At 39.0% G+C, this 20,415-nt stretch overlaps 1 protein-coding gene across 6 annotated transcripts in view; it reads right to left on the bottom strand.

Moving 5' to 3' along the window:
- The window catches only part of TFDP2 (transcription factor Dp-2), a 194,476-nt gene that overhangs the window by 147,435 nt on the left and 26,626 nt on the right, over positions 1–20,415 (bottom strand). For 2 of the 6 annotated variants that reach the window (XM_055412470.2, XM_055412485.2), the window contains exon 2: positions 16,306–16,396. The exons of the other annotated variants lie outside the window; for them this stretch is intronic. The gene's annotated coding sequence lies outside the window, so the exon portion shown is untranslated. The remainder of the gene's footprint in view (positions 1–16,305; positions 16,397–20,415) is intronic. 6 annotated transcript variants of the gene reach the window in all.

Raw genomic sequence — 20,415 nt, 5'->3', positions numbered from 1 at the left:
AATCAAAATATAAGGAGGAAAGCAAAAATAATTATGAATACATTTACTGAACTAACGTCTCTTGAATTGAGATTTGCAGACTTTCTAACACTGCTGAAAAGGATGTTACTAAAAATTAAAATTTCAGCAAAACCAGCTGAAACAGAAGACAAAGCATACTTAAATGGAAGATGGTAGTAATTTTAAATATATGCTCATGTTTCAAAGTTTGGAAAATATACACAACAATAAAACAGGTAACAAATAGCAGCTATAATTCCACCTCTGAAATGCAACTACAGAGTTGCTTTTGATATAACTTTCTTCAGTATGCTCTTTTTACACTCTAACTTTGTGATAAAGGGGATTAATTAGAAGATATTTTCATAGGAAGTGACAGTATATAACTTTTTTCTTAGGTGATGAGCATATCTATCTATATTCTCTCATTCAATTCATACTGCAACTCTATCAGATAAATGTTAGTACTGTTCACATTTTACAAACGACAAAACTAAGCTTTAGAAAGTTGAATTAATTTGCCCAGTTAACCAGCTGTGCAAATGGCAATGCCAGAATATCAACCCAGGATCTCAGCCCAGTGGACATCTTCTAAACTACTATGCTACTTTATAAAATATATTTTACCTTGAAAATATGACAATACATAATTATTATCATAATAAATCCAAATACAGAGGGATAACTTACTTTACCAAAATAATTCCTTTCATACAGGACAAATCATATATCATTGGGTCAAGTTTTTCCCCTTTTTTAAAAGTTCTGTTTCTAAATTTCTATATGAAATCTACAATTCTTTATTTTCTTCATTAGGTAGTAAACTTCCTCCCTTTTTACAACTATATAATATTCCTTTACATTGTTTACACTGTAACTTGTACCAACAGTCCTCTTCTGCTGCTGCTGCTGCTGCTATGTCACTTCAGTCGTGTCCGACTCTGTGCGACCCCATAGACGGCAGCCCACCAGGCTCCGCCATCCCTGGGATTCTCCAGGCAAGAACACTGGAGTGGGTTGCCATTTTCTTCTCCAATGTGTGAAAGTGAAAACTGAAATTGAAGTAGCTCAGTCGTGTCCGAACCCCAGCGACCCCACGGACTGCAGCCTACCAGGCACCTCCATCCATGGGATTTTCTAGGCAAGAGTACTGGAGTGGCTTGCCATTGCCATGGACTCTACTGGTGGACAGTTAGATTTCCTACGTTTTTATACTGCTGACAATAATCACACTGCAATGACTCAGTCCTCAGTGTCCCATTTGCTCTCTGATCACTTCATCAGCTCTGTGTTGAACCATTTTCCCACACCCTTCTCTCACCTACATCCACTGGCCTTCCTGTCTGTTCCTCAAAGGCACGCTCCTCCTGTCTCTGAGCCTCTTCTGTTCTCTCTGCCTGGAATTTTTCCCAGGCATTAAGTCTCTTTCCTTCAGATCTCTCTCAAACATCACTTTCTCTGGGCAACTGTAATTCTCCCACTACACAGACTAGGTTAGGGGTCTCTACTTAATAATGCTCTCCTACCTTCTCCTTTCCAAGGACACATCTGGTTGTCATTATCTATCTATTTGTGTGATAATCAGATTGCGGGCCATCTCTACAACTAAAGGGTAAATCATACGAGGGCAAGGACCCTCTGTCTTTTCACTTATCATACATCCAGTGTCTGACACTGGAACCCAAGAAATATTTGTTTTGTGTTTGCTTTTTAAGTAATATTCTACTCAGTGCTCTACGGTGACCTAAATGGGAAGGAAATCTAAAAAAGAGGGGATGTATATACACACACACACACATATATATATATACACACACATATATACACATATGGCTGATTCACTTTGCTGAACAGCAGAAAATAACACAACATTGTAAAGTAACTATACACCAATAAAAATTAACAATAAAAGAATCATAAGTTAAAAAAAGTAATATTCATTAAATTATGTACTCAATATTTTATTTATTTTCATGCTTATAAAAATATGATAATCTCATTTAATATGATTTGGCAGCAGAAAATGAGAAGACACAAACATTGAGCATGTTCACACATCCAAAATAGTAGAATGTTGGGTGTCACTTTCCTATCATAGTGTTTTGGGGTTGGCATTATACCTGTGTTCATTAATTCCAAAAAATGCTATGGGAAAAGTTTTTATAATAGAATATAATAAATTTCACTGATGTTGAAGGTGAAAAGAACAGCAGCCAAGAGGGAAATTTAAAAAGAATTATTTACTAAAAGCTGCTCTTCTAAGGAACCATCAACATCTTACACTTAAAAAAAAAAAGATAATTGCTTTAATGCTCATTGTTCACCTTTTAAATTGGGGTATAGTTGCTTTACAATGCTGTGTTAGTCTCCTCTGCACAACAAAGTGAATCAGCTATATGTACACATACATCTTTCCCTTTTGGACCAACCTCACAACCCGCATCATTGCTCATTGTTTTTATTTGAGGAAAAAAAAAATTCTGTCTGGGTGTACATAAGCTTTTACCCAGGACTCTCCACAACAGTAAAAACTGGTTAACTCTACACGCAATCAATAACAACTTTTAACAGCTTCGACATAAGTGCAGGGAAATACTGAATAGTGTTATCTGAGCACTACTCGTTTGGTTAACTTATTCAACAAATACTGACAGCCTGCTGCATGTCAAACAATGCTGAGATGCTCCGAGAAACGACGACAGCCTCTGCCTTCATGGAGTCTACATTTTAACTCTAAAGGCAGACATTCAGCAATGAACTCCCCAATTAACTATGTAATGACAATACACTAAAAGCGGTGCTAAGAAACAGATACAAAGGAAGCAGTACAGTAAGGGTCTGGAACTCTGGTGGTTTTAGGGAAGGTTCCTCTGAGAAAGTTTGAACTAAGCGCAACAGACAAATGGAACAAACCAATGGCAGAGAAGGGGACTCACAGCCAGAGGGTGCAAATATTACAGGAAAATGCTCAGAGGAAGAACAACACATGGCTAGTTTCAGGAGCTGAAGAAGACCTACGAACCTGAAAACAAAGGGCGAGACGGAAGAAGACGGAGAGATACGGTCGGAAGCCCAACCACGCAGGATATTACTTTTTCTTTTCTTTTTAATTAAATTAGTGGGAAGCCAGACTTCCATGGTGGTGAAGAATTCACCTGCCAAGGCAGGGGACACAGGGTCAACCCCTGGTCTGGGACGATCCCAAATACTGCAGAGCAACTAAGCATGTGTTCCTCAACAAGAGAAGCCACTGCAGTGAAAAGCCCGTGCACTAAAACTAACTAGCCCCCGCTCACAGCAACTAGAGAAAGCCAAGCAGAGCAACAGAGACCCAGTGCAGCCTACAATAAATAAATATAAACATAAATTAATGGAAGCCTCGGAAAGATCTTAAGAGCTAAACATCTGAACCAGGGATGTTAAGTTACATTTACTAAAGATTAAGTAAAAATTATGTACTTTCTAATTTTTATAAACTGGCAATATCACATATGACATTCTATAATTCTTTGGAAACCAAAATACTCATTTCTTGACTATGCCCGATAAGTATATATTCATCATCCACAATTCAATTATCTAACAAGCACCTTATTCTGCTGGAACAAAACTCAAAGTTCAGAGAGAAGCAAAAAAAAAGTCCACAGCTCTCAAATTAGCTTTTATGAACCTAGTAACTCAAGGACATGGGCCTTGCTTGCTTCATTTAACATAAAATTCTTACGAAATCTGCTTATCTCAATTTTTAGGCTTCAATCCAACTATACTCAGTAGAAAGGATGCGCATAATAGGGACAAATGGGATAGGCCTATAGACGAGTACACTAAGTAATTGACAACTGGCAGATTAATAATAAGGAAAAGTAGACATATTATTACATTTTGACAAGTAAATTCACTGAAATAGAATCCCTTCCTCATTCCCTGGCAAAACTGAATTAATAATATGTTCTTACACAAGCTTCCACAATAAAATCGAAGGGATACTTTTGTTTCAAATATTTTCACAGGTAACATTTATTATTTGTTCTTAATTACCAAAACCAAAAGTCTAAGAAAACTTATTTCTGCCCTGTCCAAAGAAGCAACATCAGAAATTACTCAAATTTAGAACATTACGTTTCAAGATCCTGCCAAAAATCTAACAGAAAGGCTCTTTAATCAAGTGGTATACTAGCCAAATTTTAAACCATTATTCAATTTATGTACAATGACTGCATGGATTAGATCCATGTTACCCATATGCTCTTTAGCAAAGCCTTGTTTCCAGATAACTGTAACTCCAGATAAGTAATACAACTGTTAATATGTATCCTTAACTTGATACATCACAACAGGCTAGATGAGGTTTTAAAATATCATTTGGGAATTCATGTAATTTACAGATACAGTATTATACAAAAAACTATGTCAGCATAAAATGTTCAACTCACCCAAGAGACCAATAAGAAAAGAAAAATGGGGCCAAACAAAAAGAAGCAACTGATGAAGAAAACAGCAGACTTTCTAAACGTTTTTTTTTTTTTAAGTTTTTCTTACATGTATTTGTGCTGATTCTCCTAAAAAACACAATGTTTTTCTCTAAATGTTTACCAATCCCATTTTACTTTATCTTTTGGCCATGACATGGCATGATCTTAGTTCCCCAACCTACTGGCATTGCTGCTGCTGCTGCTGCTAAGTCACTTCAGTCGTGTCCAACTCTGTGTGACCCCATAGACAGAAGCCCACCAGGCTCCCCCGTCCCTGGGATTCTCCAGGCAAGAACACGAGTGGGTTGCCATTTTGAGCCCTAATCCAATATGACTCCTGTTCTTAAAAGAGAAAAGATACAAAGACACAACAGGAAGTTGGCCAGATGAAGAGAAAGGTAAAGACTGGATACATGTTGCCACAGCTGAGAAATGCCAAGGATACCAGAAGCTGAAAAAGGCAAGGAAGTCTCCTTCCTTTGGCTTCAGAGGGAGGGTGGTCCCACCAACGCCTTGACTCAGACTTCTAGTGTGCAGCACAGTGAAAGAATCGATTCCTGTTGCTATAAGCCACCCAGTGTGCGGCACTTTATGGCAGCCAAAAAAACTAATATGAGTTTTATGCATTTACTGTTGTAGTCATTCCTAGAGTTTTTGTTTGGTTGGTTTTAGGCATTTTCTAATCTGATTTTTATTCTGGCTCTCCGTATCATCCAAGCTTTTTGTACATATGGATTTCTATTGATTAATTTTATACAGCATGATAAAACTGAATTTTCTTTAAAAAAAAACAACAATTTTTTTTTTCGTTGGCTGCACCCAGCTCTTAGTTGCAGTTTGTGGGATCCAGTTCCCTGACCGGGAATTAAACCCCAACCCCCTGCAGATCCCCTGCAGCAGCCACTGGACCACTAGGGAAGTCCCTGAATTCTCTTTTGTCTTTAGTAGTTTTTCAGTTGACTCTTCTGGGTTTTTCAGATATAAACCATATGAAAATAGGGGCTGTTTCAAGTCTGCACAACAACAGAATAAGCCATCGCTCTCTCAAAGTAGAAATCTCTCCCTCAACTTCCCACACAGATACAAAATAAACAAGGAGAATAAATAAAACCACAACAGAACCCATGCCTCAACCTTATCATTACCAGAAGACAGAGATCACAACAACATTCAAATTAGCTCTAAGTAGAGGGGAAAAAAGAAATAAATTCCATAAGAAATCCAACTGCCTACCTTCTGCAAGCCTGTGGACGCAGAGAGTAGGAGGAGGTGAAAAAGAATCCATGAAAAACAGCAAACTCGACCAGGGGACTTAGAGGAAGCACAACAAAATGACCCCAAGGAAGAGTAAAACAAGAAAAGCTAACATAGTGAACACAAGTTAGGATTTGACAGTTCATAGCCCCAGGGACGGGGGAGCCTGGTGGGCTGCCGTCTATGGGGTCACAGAGTCAGACACGACTGAAATGACTTAGCAGCATCAGCAGTGGCAGCCCTAGTGATGTGGAAGTATCTAGAACTTCATCAACTGTGGTACCCTCTGAGAAACCACTTCTGGAGGAGTATTAGGTATATAGATGCAAGAGAAGAGATAGTATCGCTTGGAGACAAGGAAATGAGTGGAAAGATGGGAGTAAGAGGCGGGAAATTAAGGACCCTGCAGAAAAGGAAATGGGAACAAAACATACCAAGCCTCTCTCTGCCCTTCTTCATATCCAACACCACAAGTTCCTAAAAGATACTGAGAAGGAAAGGCGAGAGTGACAATAGAACTCTCAAACAAGGAACTCTATCCACAAAATGAACAGACACCACAACACACAAAGTGGTAGAAAAAGTCAGAAAAACACAAATGAAAACTTTCGTGTTGATGGTTTTCTCCCTACAAATCAACTATGAAGTTGGAAAAAATTGTAACATCCATCTACTTTTGAATTCAGTTCAGTTCAGTTGCGCAGTTGTGTCCAACTCTTTGCAAACCCATGGACTGCAGCACACCAGGTTTTCCTGTCTGTCACCAACTGCCAGAGCTTACTCAGACTCATGTCCATTGAGTCAGCGATGCCATCCAACCATCTCATCCTCTGTTGTCCCCTTCTCCTCCTGTCCTCAATCTTTCCCAGCATCAGGGACATTTCCAAGGAGTCAGTTCTTTGCATCAGGTGGCCAAAGTATTGGAGTTCCAGCTTCAACATCAGTCCTTCGAATGAATATTCCGGATTGATTTCCTTTAGGATGGACTGGTTGGATCTCCTTGCTGTCCGAGAGACTCTCAAGAGTCTTCTCCAACACCACAGTTCAAATCATCAATTCTTTGGTGCTCAGCTTTCTTTACAGTCCAACCCTCACAACCATATACAACTACTGGAAAAACCATACCTTTGACTAGATGGACCTTGGTCGGCAAAGTAATGTGTCTGCTTTTTAATGTTATAGGTTGGTCATAGCTTTTCTTTCAAGGAGAAAGCTTCTTTTAACTTCATGCCTGCAGTCACCATCTGCAGTGATTTTGGAGCCCCCAAAAATAAAGTCTATAACTGTCTTCATTGTTTCCCCATCTATTTGCCATGAAGTGATGGGACTGGATGCCATGATCTTCATTTTCTGAATGTTGAGTTTTAAGCCAGCTTTTTCACTCTCCTCTTTCCCTTTCATCAAGAGGCTCTTTAGTTCTTCGCTTTCTGCCATAAGGGTGGTGTCATCTGCGTATCTGAGGTTACTGATCAAAAAAGATTTTACAGGGTTCAGGAGGGGGAACTTATGTAAACCCGGGGCAAATTCATATCAATGTATGGCAAAACCAACCAATATAATATTGTAAAATAATTTGCCTCCAATAAAAAATAATTACCTAAAAAAAAAAGATTTTACAGATGTTAAAAAAAAAAAATTCCCTAAGTCAGAAATAAAAAAACTAAGTATCAAAATAGACAAAAACAAAGATAGGGATGTAATGAAGTTCATGGTCAATATAATTAACACTGCTGTCCTAAGACTTCTGATCACAAGGAAAAGTACTTTAAAAAATCTTTTTTATATTTAACATTGTATCTATATGAGATGATGGATGACTATATAAGACTAAACTTACTGTGGTAATCATTTTGTGATGTGTAAGTCAAACCATTTTGCTGTGTACCTTAAACTTATACAGCACTGTATGTCAGTTACATCTCAATAAAACTGGAAGAAAAAATGGCAAAGATATTAAATACAGTTGACTGTAGTACAGGAAAAATCATCACATAAAATCATTGAAAAATGAAAGCTAAATTATATGGTACACGGCAGGGAACAGATTTTAATGAAAACTAATAAAGGATGCTGAAGGTAAGGAGAAAAACAATAAAGAGAATAAAAATGAAATTAAGAAACAAAATAATCAGAGAAAAATTGGCTGATGAGATGACAGGCAAAAGTGATAGAACATCATTGGTGTCCCTGACGAAGAAACTCAAGACAATGAATCAGCACTAAAACAAGAAAACTATCCAGAAATAAAAGACCCGAATCTACATGCTTAAAAGGCCTACCAGATACTTAGGAAAATTGACCCAGAATGAGCAACTATAACACATATCCGTGTAATAGTGTTCAAAGGAAAAAAGAAAAAAACAAAACACTCTGGCACATTCAGACAAAAAGACAAATAATCTACAAAGGCAAGGGAAGCAGACCATATCAAACGACTCAAAAATAACATATAAAGCAAGAAAACACCATTTTCAAGAAATGTAAAGAAAATAACATGTAAACCAAGGATATTATATCCTGCCAAACTGTACTTCAAGTTCCAGGGACATCAAAAATCAACTTTGGGGATAAGTTCCTTGATACTGGTCTTGGCAATAATTTTTTCAATCTGATGCCAAAAGCAAAGGCAACAAAAGCAAAAACAAACAAGTGTGACTATATCAGACTAAAAACTTTCTACAAAGCAAACGAAATAATCATTTTGCAAATCATTTATCTGGTAAGTTAATAACAATTCAGGGACTTTCCTGGTGGTCCACTGGTTAAGAATCTGCCTTGCAATGCAGAGAGCACAGGTTTGCTCCCTGGTCAGGGAATTAAGATTCCCACATGCCTCAGAGCAAATAAGCCCACATGTCACAACTGGAAAGTCTGTGTGCTGCAATGAGATCCTCATGATGCAAAAAAGACCCCAACTGCGGCAACTAAGACACCACAGAACCAAATTTTTAAAAGAAGAACTCATACAATAGCAAAAAAAAAAAATCCAAGTAACCAGATTAAAAAACGGGCAAAGAAGACACATAAATGATCAAGAGGTATACAAAAAGTTGCTCAACAATACTAGACATCAAGGAAACGCAAATCAAAACCAAAATGAGGTACCACCTCACACCTGTTACAATACCCACTATCTAAGTGTTGGCAAGGATGTAGAGAAAAGAGAACCCTCATGTACTATTGATGGGAATGTAAACTGGTGCAGTCCCTATGGAAAACAGCGTGAAGGTTCCTCAAAAAATTAAAAATAGAACTACCATATGATCCAGCAATTCCGCTTCTGGGTATGTGTCTGAAGGAAGCAAAGTAACTCTCTCAAAGAGATATGTGCACCCCCATGTTCACTGCAGCATTGTTAATAAAAACCAAGACATGGAAACAACCTAAGGGTGCCCTAAGGGATGAATGGATAAATAAAATCCAGCCACAAAAAAGAAAGGAATCCCGTCATCTGCAATAACATAGATGCACCGTGAGGGGATTATCCTAAGCAAAATAAATCAAACAGAGAAAGACAAAGACAGTACGATCTCACTTACATCTGGAATCTTAAAAAACTGGACTCATAGAAAAAGAGAGCAGACTAATGGTTGCTGGAGGACAGAGGGAAGGGGGAAACTGGGTGAAGGTGGTCAAAGGTACAAACTTCTAGTTACAAGACAAATAAGTTCTGGGATATAATGAACTGCATGGTGACTACAGTTAACATTCTTTGCATATCTGAAATTTGCTTAAAAGAGTACAAAAAAGTCCTCATCACAAGAATTACATGTTTCTACTTATGTGAACTGATAAGCTAAACTGATGTGTGGTCGTCATTGTGCAACATAAACTTGTATATTGTGCACCATTACACTCACACAACGTTATGTCGATTCAGATCAGTTCAGTTCAGTTGCTCAGTCATGTCCGACTCTTCGTGACCCCATGCACACCAGGCTTCCCTGTCCATCACCAACTCCCAGAGTCTACTCAAACTCAATTCTATTCAGTCAATGACACCATTCAACCATCTCATCCTCTGTCGTCCCCTTCTCCTCCTGGCCTTCAATCTTTCCCAGCACCAGGGTCTTTTCAAATGAGTCAGCTCTTCGCATCACGTGGCCATTGTATTGGAATTGCAGCTTCAACATCAGTCCTTCCAATGAACACTCAGGACTGCTCTCCTTTAGGGTGGACTGGTTGGAACTCCGTGAAGTCCAAGGGACTCTCAAGAGTCTTCTCCAACACCACAGTTCAAAAACATCAATTCTTCGGCGATCAGCTTTCATTATAGTCCAACTCTCACATCCATACATAAACACTGGAAAAACCATAGCTTTGATGAGACGGACCTTTGTTGGAAAAGTAGTGTCTCTGCTTTTTACTATACTATCTAGGTTGGTCATAATTTTCCTTCCAAGGAGCAAGTGCCTTTTAATTTCATGGCTGCAGTCACTACCTGCAGTGATTTTGGAGCCCCCAAAATAAAGTCTGACACTGTTTCCCCATCTATTTGTCATGAAGTGATGGGACTGGATGCCATGATCTAAGTTTTCTGAATGCTGAGTTTTAAGCTGACTTTTTCACTCTCCTCTTTCACTTTCATCAAGACGCTCTTTAGTTCTTTGCTTTTTGCCATAAGGGTGGTGTCATCTGCATATCTGACGTTATTGACATTTCTCCTGGCAATCTTGATTCCAGCTTGTTCTTCATCCAGCCCAGCATTTCACATGATGTACTCTGCATATAAGTTAAATAAGCAGGGTGACAATATACAGCCTTGACATACTCCTTTCCTGATTTGGAACTAGTCTGTTGTTCCATGTCCAGTTCTAACTGTTGCTTCCTGAGCTGCATACAGATTTTTCAAGAGGGAAGTCAGGTGGTCTGGTATTCCCATCTCTTTCAGTATTTTCCACAGTTTGTTGTGATCCACAAAGTGAAAGGCTTTCGCATAGTCAACAAAGCAAAGGTAGATTTTTTTCTGGAACTCTCTTGCTTTCTCCATGATCCAGCAGATGTTGGCAATTTGATCTCTGGTTCCTCTACCTTTTCTAAATCCAGCTTGAACATCTGGAAGTTCACAGTTCACGTATTGCTGAAGCCTGGCTTGGAGAATTTGGAGCACCACTTTGCTAGCGTGTGAGATGAGTGCCACCGTGTAACAGATTTAACATTCTTTGGCATTTCCTTCCTTTGGGATTGGGATGAAAACTGACCTTTTTCAGTCCTGTGGCCACTGCTGAGTTTTCCAGATTTGCTGACATATTGAGTGCAGCACTTTCACAGCATCATCTTTCAGGATTTGAAATAGCTCCACTGGAATTCCATCACCTCCACTAGCTTTGTTCATAGTGATGCTTCCTAAGGCCCACTTGACTTCACATTCCAGGATGTCTGGCTCTAGGTAAGTGATCACACCATCGTGATTATCTTGGTCGTGAAGATCTTTTTTGTACCATTCTTCTGTGTATTCATGCCACCTCTTCTTAATAGCTTCTGCTTCTGTTAGGTCCATACCATTGCTGTACTTTATTAAGCCCATCTTTGCATGAAATGTTCCCTTGGTATCTCTGATTTTCTTGAAGAGATCTCTAGTCTTTCCCATTGTATTGCACTCCTCAATTTCTTTGCATTGATCATTGAAGAAAGCTTTCTTATCTCTCCTTACTATTCTTTGGAACTCTGCATTCAAATGGCTATATCTTTCCTTTCCTCCTTTGCTTTTTGCTTCTCTTCTTTTCACAGCTATTTGTAAGGCCTCCTCAGAGAGCCATTTTGCTTTTTTGCATTTCTTTTCCATGGGGATGGTCTTGCTCCCTGTCTCCTGTACAATGTAACGAACCTCTGTCCATAGTTCATCAGGCACTCTGTCTATCAGATCTAGTCCCTTGAATCTATTTCTCACTTCTACTGTGTAATCTTAAGGGATTTGATTTAGGTCATACCTGAATGGTTTAGTGGTTTTCCCTATTTTCTTTAATTTAAGTCTGAATTTGGCAATAAGGAGTTCATGATCTGAGCCAAGGTCAGCTCCCAGTCTTGTTTTTGCTGACTGTATAGAGCTTCTCCATCTTTGGCCGCAAAGAATATAATCAATCTGATTTCGATATTGACTATCTGGTGACATCCATGTGTAGTGTCTTCTCTTGTGTTGCTGGAAGAAGGTGTCTGCTATGACCAGTGCGTTCTCTTCGCAAAACTCTCAATATAACTGGAAAAAAAAAATAGTTTGAATGGGAATACTATCAATCTGCACCCCTTCTGAGCAAACTGTTGGAGAATGAGCTACATCCTATGAAAACATGCCTGGGTAAATTCCGCAAGAAGACAAGCAGCGAACATGTTATATATTCAATTGTAGAGTTAAACTAAAACAGGATTGAAGTCAAACATTAACATTATCTTTTCAGCCAAAGAAGAAAGAATGCAACTAGAAACTGGAAGGAGAGAGTTCCCTGGTGGCCTAGTGGTTAGGATTCGGGATTTCACTGCCATGGCCTGAGATGCTGGTCAAAGAAGTGAGATCCCTACAGCCATGCAGAGAGCAGAAAATTTTTAAAAACACTGGCAGGTAAGAGAGAAAAGGAGGAAAGTAGAATAAGATCACTGACTGTTATATAGTTAATAGGTAAGAGTCATTTAAAACTGAAAAGTAAAGTAAGAGAAAAGATTAAGGGCACAATAAAAACTACTAACATAAATGATGCCATTAAAATAAAGATACATTGGTAGTTTGATAGGGATCGCATTGAAGCACTGAATCTGTAGACTGTGTTTGGCAGTATAGTCATTTTCACAATATTGATTCTTCCTACCCAGGAACGTGGGATATCTCTCCATCTGTTTATGTCATCTTTGATTTCATTCAGTTCAGTTCAGTTCAGTCGCTCAGTCGTGTCATCAGTGTCTTATAATTTTCTGTGTACAGTTCTTTTGTCTCCTTAGGTAAGTTTATTCCGAGATATTTAATTCTTTTTGGTGCAATGGTGAATGGGATTGACTCCTTAATTTCTCTTTCTGATTTTTCATTGTTAGTATATACAAATGCAAGTGATTTCTGTGTATTGATTTTGTATCCTGAAACTTTGCTAAATTCACTGATTAGCTCTAGTAACTTTCTGACACTACCTTTAGGGTTTTCTATGTACAGTATCATGTCATCTGCAAACAGTGAGATTTACTTCCTTTCCGATGTGGATTCCTTTTCTTTCTTATTCTTCTCTGATTGCTGCAGCTAGGACTTCTAGACCTGTGTTGAAAAATAGTGGCGAAAGTGGATACCCTTGTCTTGTTCCTGATCTTAGGAGGAATGCTTTCAGTTTTTCACCATTGAGAATAATGTTTGCTGTAGGCTTCTCATATACGGCCTTTACTATGTTGAGGTAGGTTCCTTCTATTCCCATTTTTTGAAGAGTTTTAATCATAAATGGGTGCTGAATTTTTTCAAAGTCTTTTTCTGCATCTATTGAGATTATCATATGGTTTGTATCTTTAAATTTGTGAATATGGTGTATCACATTGACTGATTTGCATATATCAAAGAATCTTTCCATCCCTGGAATAAATCCAACTTGATCATGGTGTATGAGATTTTTGATGTGTTGCTGAATTCTGTTTGCTAACATTTTGCTGAGGATTTTTGCATCTGTGTTCATCAGTGGTACTGGCCTGTAGTTTTCTTTGTGTTGTCTTTGTTTGACTTTGGTATCAGGGTGATGGTGGCCTTGCAGAATGAGTTTGGAAGTGTTCCTTCCTCTGAAACTTTTTAAGGGTTTTAGAAGGATAGGCATTAGCTCTTCTCTAAAGGTTTGACAGAATTCTCCTGTGAAGCCAACTGGTCCTGGGCTTTTGTTTTTTGGGAGATTTTTCATCAGAGCTTCAATTTCAGTGCTTGTAATTGGGTTGTTCATAATTTCTATTTCTTCCTGTTCCAGTCTTGGAAGGCTGAATGTTTCTAAGAATCTGTCCATTTCTTCCAGGTTATCCATTTTATTGCCATAGAGTTGTTCATAATAGTCTCTTAAGATCCTTTGTATTTCTGCATTATCTGCTATAATCTCTCCTTTTTCATTTCTAATTTTGTTGATTTGATTCTTCTCTCTTTTTTACTTGACAAGTCTGGCTATAGGTTTGTCAATTTTGAAATTGTCAGTTGTGGAACAAAACACTTCACAATTCACATAGAAACATAAAAGACCCTGAATAGCCAAAGCAGTCTTGAGAAAGAAGAATGGAGATGGAGGAATCAACGTTCCTGACCAGATTATACTATAGAGCTACAATCATCAAGATGGTATGTTACTGGTATAAAAACAGAAATACAGACCAATAGAACAAGATAGAAAGCCCAGAAATAAACCCATGCACCTATGGGTACCTTAGTTTTGACAAAGGAGGCAAGAATATACAATGGGGCAAAGACAGCCTCTTCAATAAATGGTGCTGGGAAAGCTAGACAGCTACATGCAAAAGAATCAAATTAGAACACTTCCTAACACCATATACAAAGATAAACTCAAAATGGATTAAACACCTAAATGTAAGACCAGAAACTATAAAACTCTTAGAGGAAAACATAGGCGGAACACTTGATGGCATAAATCAAAGCAAGATCCTCTATGACCCACCTTCTACAGTAACGGAAATAAAAACAGAAGTAAACAAGTGGGGCCTGGTTAAACCTAAAAGCGTTTGCTCAGCAAAGGAAACTATAACCAAGGTGAACAGACAACCCTCAGAATGGGAGAAAAGAACAGCAACTGAAACAACTGACAAAGGATTCATTTCCAAAATATACAAGCAGCTCATACAACTCAATACCAGAAAAACAAACAACCCAATCAAAAAGTGGGAAAAACAACTAAACGGACATTTCTCCAAAGAAGACATATAGATGGCTAACAAACACAAGAAAAGATGCTTGCTCAACACTGCTCATTACTAGAGAAATGCAAATCAAAACCAGAATGAGCTATCACTTCACACTGGTCAGAATGGCCATCATCAAAAAGTCTATAAACAATAAATGCTGGAGAGGGTGTGGAGAAAAGAGAACAATCTTGCCCTGTTGGTGGGGATGTAAACTGATAGAGCCACTATGCAAGACGGTATAGAGATTCCTTAAAAAACTAGGAATAAAACCACCATATGACCCAGCAATCCCACTCCTAGGCATATACCCTGAGGAAATAAAAACTGAAAAAGACACAGGCATCCCAGTGTTCACTGCAGCACTATTTACAATAGCTAGAACATGAAAGCAAACTAAATGTCCATCGACAGATGAATGGATAAATAAGTTGTGGTACATATACACGATGGAATATTACTCAGCCATGAAATTAAAAGATGCTTGCTCCTTGAAAGAAAAGTTATGACCATCCTAGACAGCATATTAAAAAGCAGAGACATAACTTTGCCAACAAAGGTCTATCTAGTCAAAGCTAGTTTTTCCAGTACTCATGTATGGATGTGAGAGTTGGACTATGAAGAAAGCTGAGCACCAAAGAATTGATGCTTTTGAACTGTGGTGTTGGAGAAGACTCTTGAGAGTCTCTTGGACAGCAAGGAGATCCAACCAGTCCATCCTAAAGGCAACCAGTCCTGAATATTCATTGGAAGGACTGATACTGAAGCTGAAACCCCAATACTTTGGCCACCTGATGTGAAGCACTGACTCATTGGAAAATACCCTGATGCTGGGAAAGATTGAACGCAAGAGAAGAAGGGGACGAGAGAGGATGAGACGGTTGGATGGCAACACCAACTGAATGGACCTGAGTTTGAGAAAGCTCCAGGAGCTGGTGATGGACAGGTAAGGCTGGCGTGCTGCAGTCCATGGGGTCGCAAAGAGTCGGACACGACTGAGTGACTGATCTGAACTGAACAGCCATAAAAAGGAATGCATTTGAGTCCGTTCTAATGAGGTGGATGAACCTAGAAGCTATTATACAGAGTGAAGTTAGTCAGAAAGAGAATGATAAATATCATATTCTAACGCATATATACAGAATCTAGAAAAATGGTACTGAAGAATTTATTTACAGGGCAGCAGTGGAGAAACAGATATAGAGAACAGACTTATGGACACGGGGAGAGGGGAGAGGATGAGATGTACGGAAAGAATAACATGGAAACTTACATTACCATATGTAAAATAGATAGCCAATGGGAATTTGCTGTATGGCTCAGGAAACTCAAACAGGGGCTCTGTATCAACCTAGAAGGGTGGGATGGGGAGCGAGGTTTAAAAGGGAGGGGGATACATATATACCTATGGCTGATTCATGCTAAGGTTTGACAGAAAACAACAAAATTCTGTAAAGCAATTATTCTTCAATAAAAAAATTAATTTTTAAAATAAATTAAAAAATAATAAAGATATAAAAGTTCCCAGATATCAAAAGAAGTGCTAAAAAAAACAAAGATAACATATAAATAGAGAAAGACAGTAAATACAACATAATACACAAAGTATTGACAAACAGTACACAGCATTACAAGGCACAGAATATACTGCATTTACACTCTATAAAGTTGACTTAATAAAGACTTACTTACACAATTCTCTATCCATCTGAAAGAAAATACCAACCTGTCTTAAACTCATTCCTTTGAAAAAGAGAGAGGAGGCCCAATGACCAGCATGCAGGAAGCTTCCTGGGAAGTGCTCTTAGGAGAAACACCTGGAAGTGAGTGAAGGAAGCCAAGGTGAGAACGGGGAGAAACTGGTCCAGTGAGGGTGCAGCGAGAGCCTCAGGTAATGCTCATGGAGCTCCAGAGCTGCGACTGTCCCTAAGGGAGCTGTCCAGAGTTTTCTCTAACAGAGGCGAGTTCACTTGGAGATTGTATCCCTGCCACACCCAGTTAGCTCTCAGAGGATGCCTCTTAGACGGAGTATAATCTTGGCCAAGGGCAACTCCAAGTAAGGAATGCAGCTACAAGCAACCAGCCTGTGTAGGTGGAAAACATGTAGCTCGGTGGGGAAGAGAAGGTCTATCAGAGTACTGTAACATCCACAACATCATATGGCAATAAAAATCCATTAACAGGCCACAATGAGGATAAACCGTGCAAATGTGGCAACAGCCTAAAAAGTATATATGTAACAAGATTATATTTACATAAGCTAGGTAGTTCAGTCACTCAGTCATGTCCAACTCTTTGTGACTCCATGAACCGCACAGCACGCCAGGCCTCCCTGTCCATCACCAACTCCCGGAGTTCACCCAAACCCATGTACATTGAGTCAGTGATGCCATCCAACCATCTCATCCTCTGTTGTCCCCTTTCCTCCTGCCCTCAATCATGCCCAGCATCAGGGTCTTTTCAAATAAGTCAGCTCTTCGCATCAGGTGGCCAAAGTATTGGAGTTTCAGCTTCAGCATCAGTCTTTCCAATGAATATTCAGGACTGATTTCCTTTAGGATGAACTGGTTGGATCTCCTTGCAGTTCAAGGGACTCTCAAGAGTCTTCTCCACAACCACAGTTCAAAAGCATCAATTCTTCGGCTCTCAGCCTTCTTTATAGTCCAACTCTCACATCCATACATGACTACTGAAAAAATCATTGCCTTGATTAGACAGACCTTTGTTGACAAAGTAATGTCTTTGCTTTTCAATATGCTGTCTAGGCTGGTCATAACTTTCCTTCCAAGGAGTAAGCGTCTTTTAATTTTAAGGCTGCAATCAGCATCCGCAGTGATATTGGAGCCCAGAAAAATAAAGTCTGACACTGTTTCCCCATCTATTTGCCATGAAGTGATGGGACTGGATGCCATGATTTTAGTTTTCCCAATGTTGAGCTTTAAGTTAACTTTTTCACTTTCCTCTTTCACCTTCATCAAGAGGCTCTTTAGTTCTTCTTCACTTTCTGCCATAAGGGTGGTGTCATCTGCATATCTGAGGTTATTGATATTTCTCCTGGCAATCTTGATTCCAGCCTGTGCTTCCTCCAGCCCAGCGTTTCTCATGATGTACTCTGCATATAAGTGAAATAAGCAGGGTGACAATATACAGCCTTGACATACTCCTTTTCCTATTTGGAACCAGTCTGTTGTTCCACGTCCAGTTCTAACTGTTGCTTCCTGACCTGCATACAGGTTTCTCAAGAGGCAGGTCAAGTGGTCTGGTACTCCCATCTCTTTCAGAATTTTCCACAGTTTATTGTGATCCACACAGTCAAAGGCTTTGGCATAGTCAATAAAGCAGAAGTATATGTTTTTCTAGAACTCTCTTGCTTTTTCGATGACCCATCAGATGTTGGAAATTTGATCTCTGGTTCCTATGCCTTTTCTAAATCCAGCTTGAACATGTGGAAGTTCACAATTCACATATTGCTGAAGCCTGGCTTGGAGAATTTTAAGCATTACTTTAATAGCTTGTGAGATGAGTGCAATTGTGCGGTACTTTGAGCATTCTTTGGGATTGGAATGAAAACTGACCTTTTCCAGTCCTGTGACCACTGCTGAGTTTTTCAGATTTGCTAGCATATTGAGTGCAGCACTTTCACAGCATCATCTTTTAGGATTTGAAATGGCTCAAGTGGAATTCCATCACCTCCACTAGCTTTGTTCATAGTGATGCTTTCTAAGGCCCACTTGACTTCACATTCCAGGATGTCTGGCTCTAGGTGAGTGATCACACCATCGTGGTTATCTGCATCGTGAAGATCTTTTTTGTACAGTTTTCCTGTGTATCCTTGCCACCTCTTCTTAATATCTTCCGATTCTGTTAGGTCCATACCATTTCTGTCCTTTACTGTGCTCATCTTTGTGTGAAATGTTCCCTGAGTATCTCTAATTTTCTTGAAGAAATCTCTAGTCTTTCCCATTCATAGGAAACTAACTTCTACCAAATTAATCAGTTCAGTTCAGTTCAGTTCAGTTCAGTCGCTCAGTCATGTCCGACTCTCTGCGACCCCATGAATCACAGCACGCCAGGCTTCCCTGTCCATCACCAACTCCCGGAGTACACTCAAACTCATGTCCACAGAGTCGGTGATGCCATCCAGCCATCTCATTCTCCGTCGTCCCCTTCTCCTCCCGCCCCTAACCTTTCCCAGCATCAGAGTCTTTTCCAGTGAGTCAACTCGTCACATGAGGTGGCCAAAGTATTGCAGTTTCAGCTTCAGCATCAGTCCCTCCAATGAACATCCAGGATTGATCTCCTCTAGAATGGACTGGCTGGATCTCCTTGCAGTATAAGGGACTCTCAAGAGTCTTCTCCAACACCACAGTTCAAAAGCATCGATTCTTCGGCGATCAGCTTTCTTTACAGTCCAACTCTCACATCCATACATGACCACGGGAAAAACCATTGCCTTGACTAGACGGACCTTGGTTGGCAAAGTAATGTCTCTGCTTTTTAATATACTATCAAGGTTGGTCATAACTTTCCTTCCAAGGAGCAAGCGTCTTTTAATTTCATGGCTGCAATCACCATCTGCAGTGATTTTGGAGCCCCCAAAAATTAAGTCTGACACTGTTTCCACTGTTTTTCCATCTATTTCCCATGAAGTAATGGGACCAGATGCCATGATCTTTGTTTTCTGAATGTTGAGCTTCAAGCCAACCTTTTCACTCTCCTCTTTCACTTTCATCAAGAGGCTTTTGAGTTCCTCTTCACTTTCTGCCATAAGGGTAGTGTCATCTGCATATCTGAGGTTATTGATATTTCTCCCAGCAATCTTGATTCCAGCTTGTGCTTCTTCCAGCCCAGCGTTCCTCATGATGTACTCTGCATATAAGTTAAATTAATCAACAGATACAATCAGTTCAGTTCAGTCACTCAGTCGTGTCCGACTCTCCGCGACCCCATGAATCACAGCACGCCAGGCCTCCCTGTCCATCACCAATAAATCACAATAAAGTTAACAATATCTTATTTTCTAATTAGATTGAATGATTTAAAAATTAATTTGGAATGTAAGACCTAAAACTGTAAAATTCTTAAAACACAGGGCAAAAGTTACAAAATATTTTATGTGGCAATGATTTGTTGTATATGACACCAGAGCTATAGACAACAAAAGAAAAAACAAATCATGAACATTAATACATAGAGAACTAAAACTCAATGACAACAAAACATACAACACAATTCGAAAATGAGCCAAGGATCTGACTGGTTATTACTCCAAAGAAGATATATGAGTGGCCTATAAACACATTTAAGAGTTGTACCATAAAGAAGGCTGAGTGCTAAAGAACTGATGCTTTTGAAGTGTGGTGTTAGAGAAGACTATTGAGAGTCCCTTGGACAGTGAGGAGATCAAACCAGTCAATCCTAAAGGAAATCAACCCTGAATATTCATTGGAAGAACTAATGCTGAAGCTGAAGCTCCAGTACTTAAAATATGAACTCAAACCTGGAGTCATCAGGGTCAGAAAACTGATATAACTACCTTTTTTTTTTTACATTTAAAGAAAACACAATAAAGAAACACCTAAGAAAATAAACTGGAAAAAAGTATCTGCAATTCACATTGCAGAAAAAGAACTACTTTCTAGCCTATGAAAACTTGTATAAATAAATAGAACAAGAGCCTAAAGAAAATGGGCAAAGGATACATGACAGAAAACAAATAGATTTTAAACACAAAAAATATATTCTATATATAAAATAGATAACTGATAAGAACCTATCATATAGCACAGGGAATTCTACTCAATACTCTGTAATGAGGTATACCGGAACAGAATCT

Source organism: Moschus berezovskii, chromosome 1 (assembly GCF_049115385.1).
Source record: "Moschus berezovskii isolate FMDL1 chromosome 1, NW_MosBer_1.0, whole genome shotgun sequence".
In the NCBI taxonomy this organism is placed as follows: domain Eukaryota; kingdom Metazoa; phylum Chordata; class Mammalia; order Artiodactyla; family Moschidae; genus Moschus; species Moschus berezovskii.
Note: the sequence above shows the minus strand (reverse complement) of the source record. Positions and strands in the feature narration are given on the sequence as shown.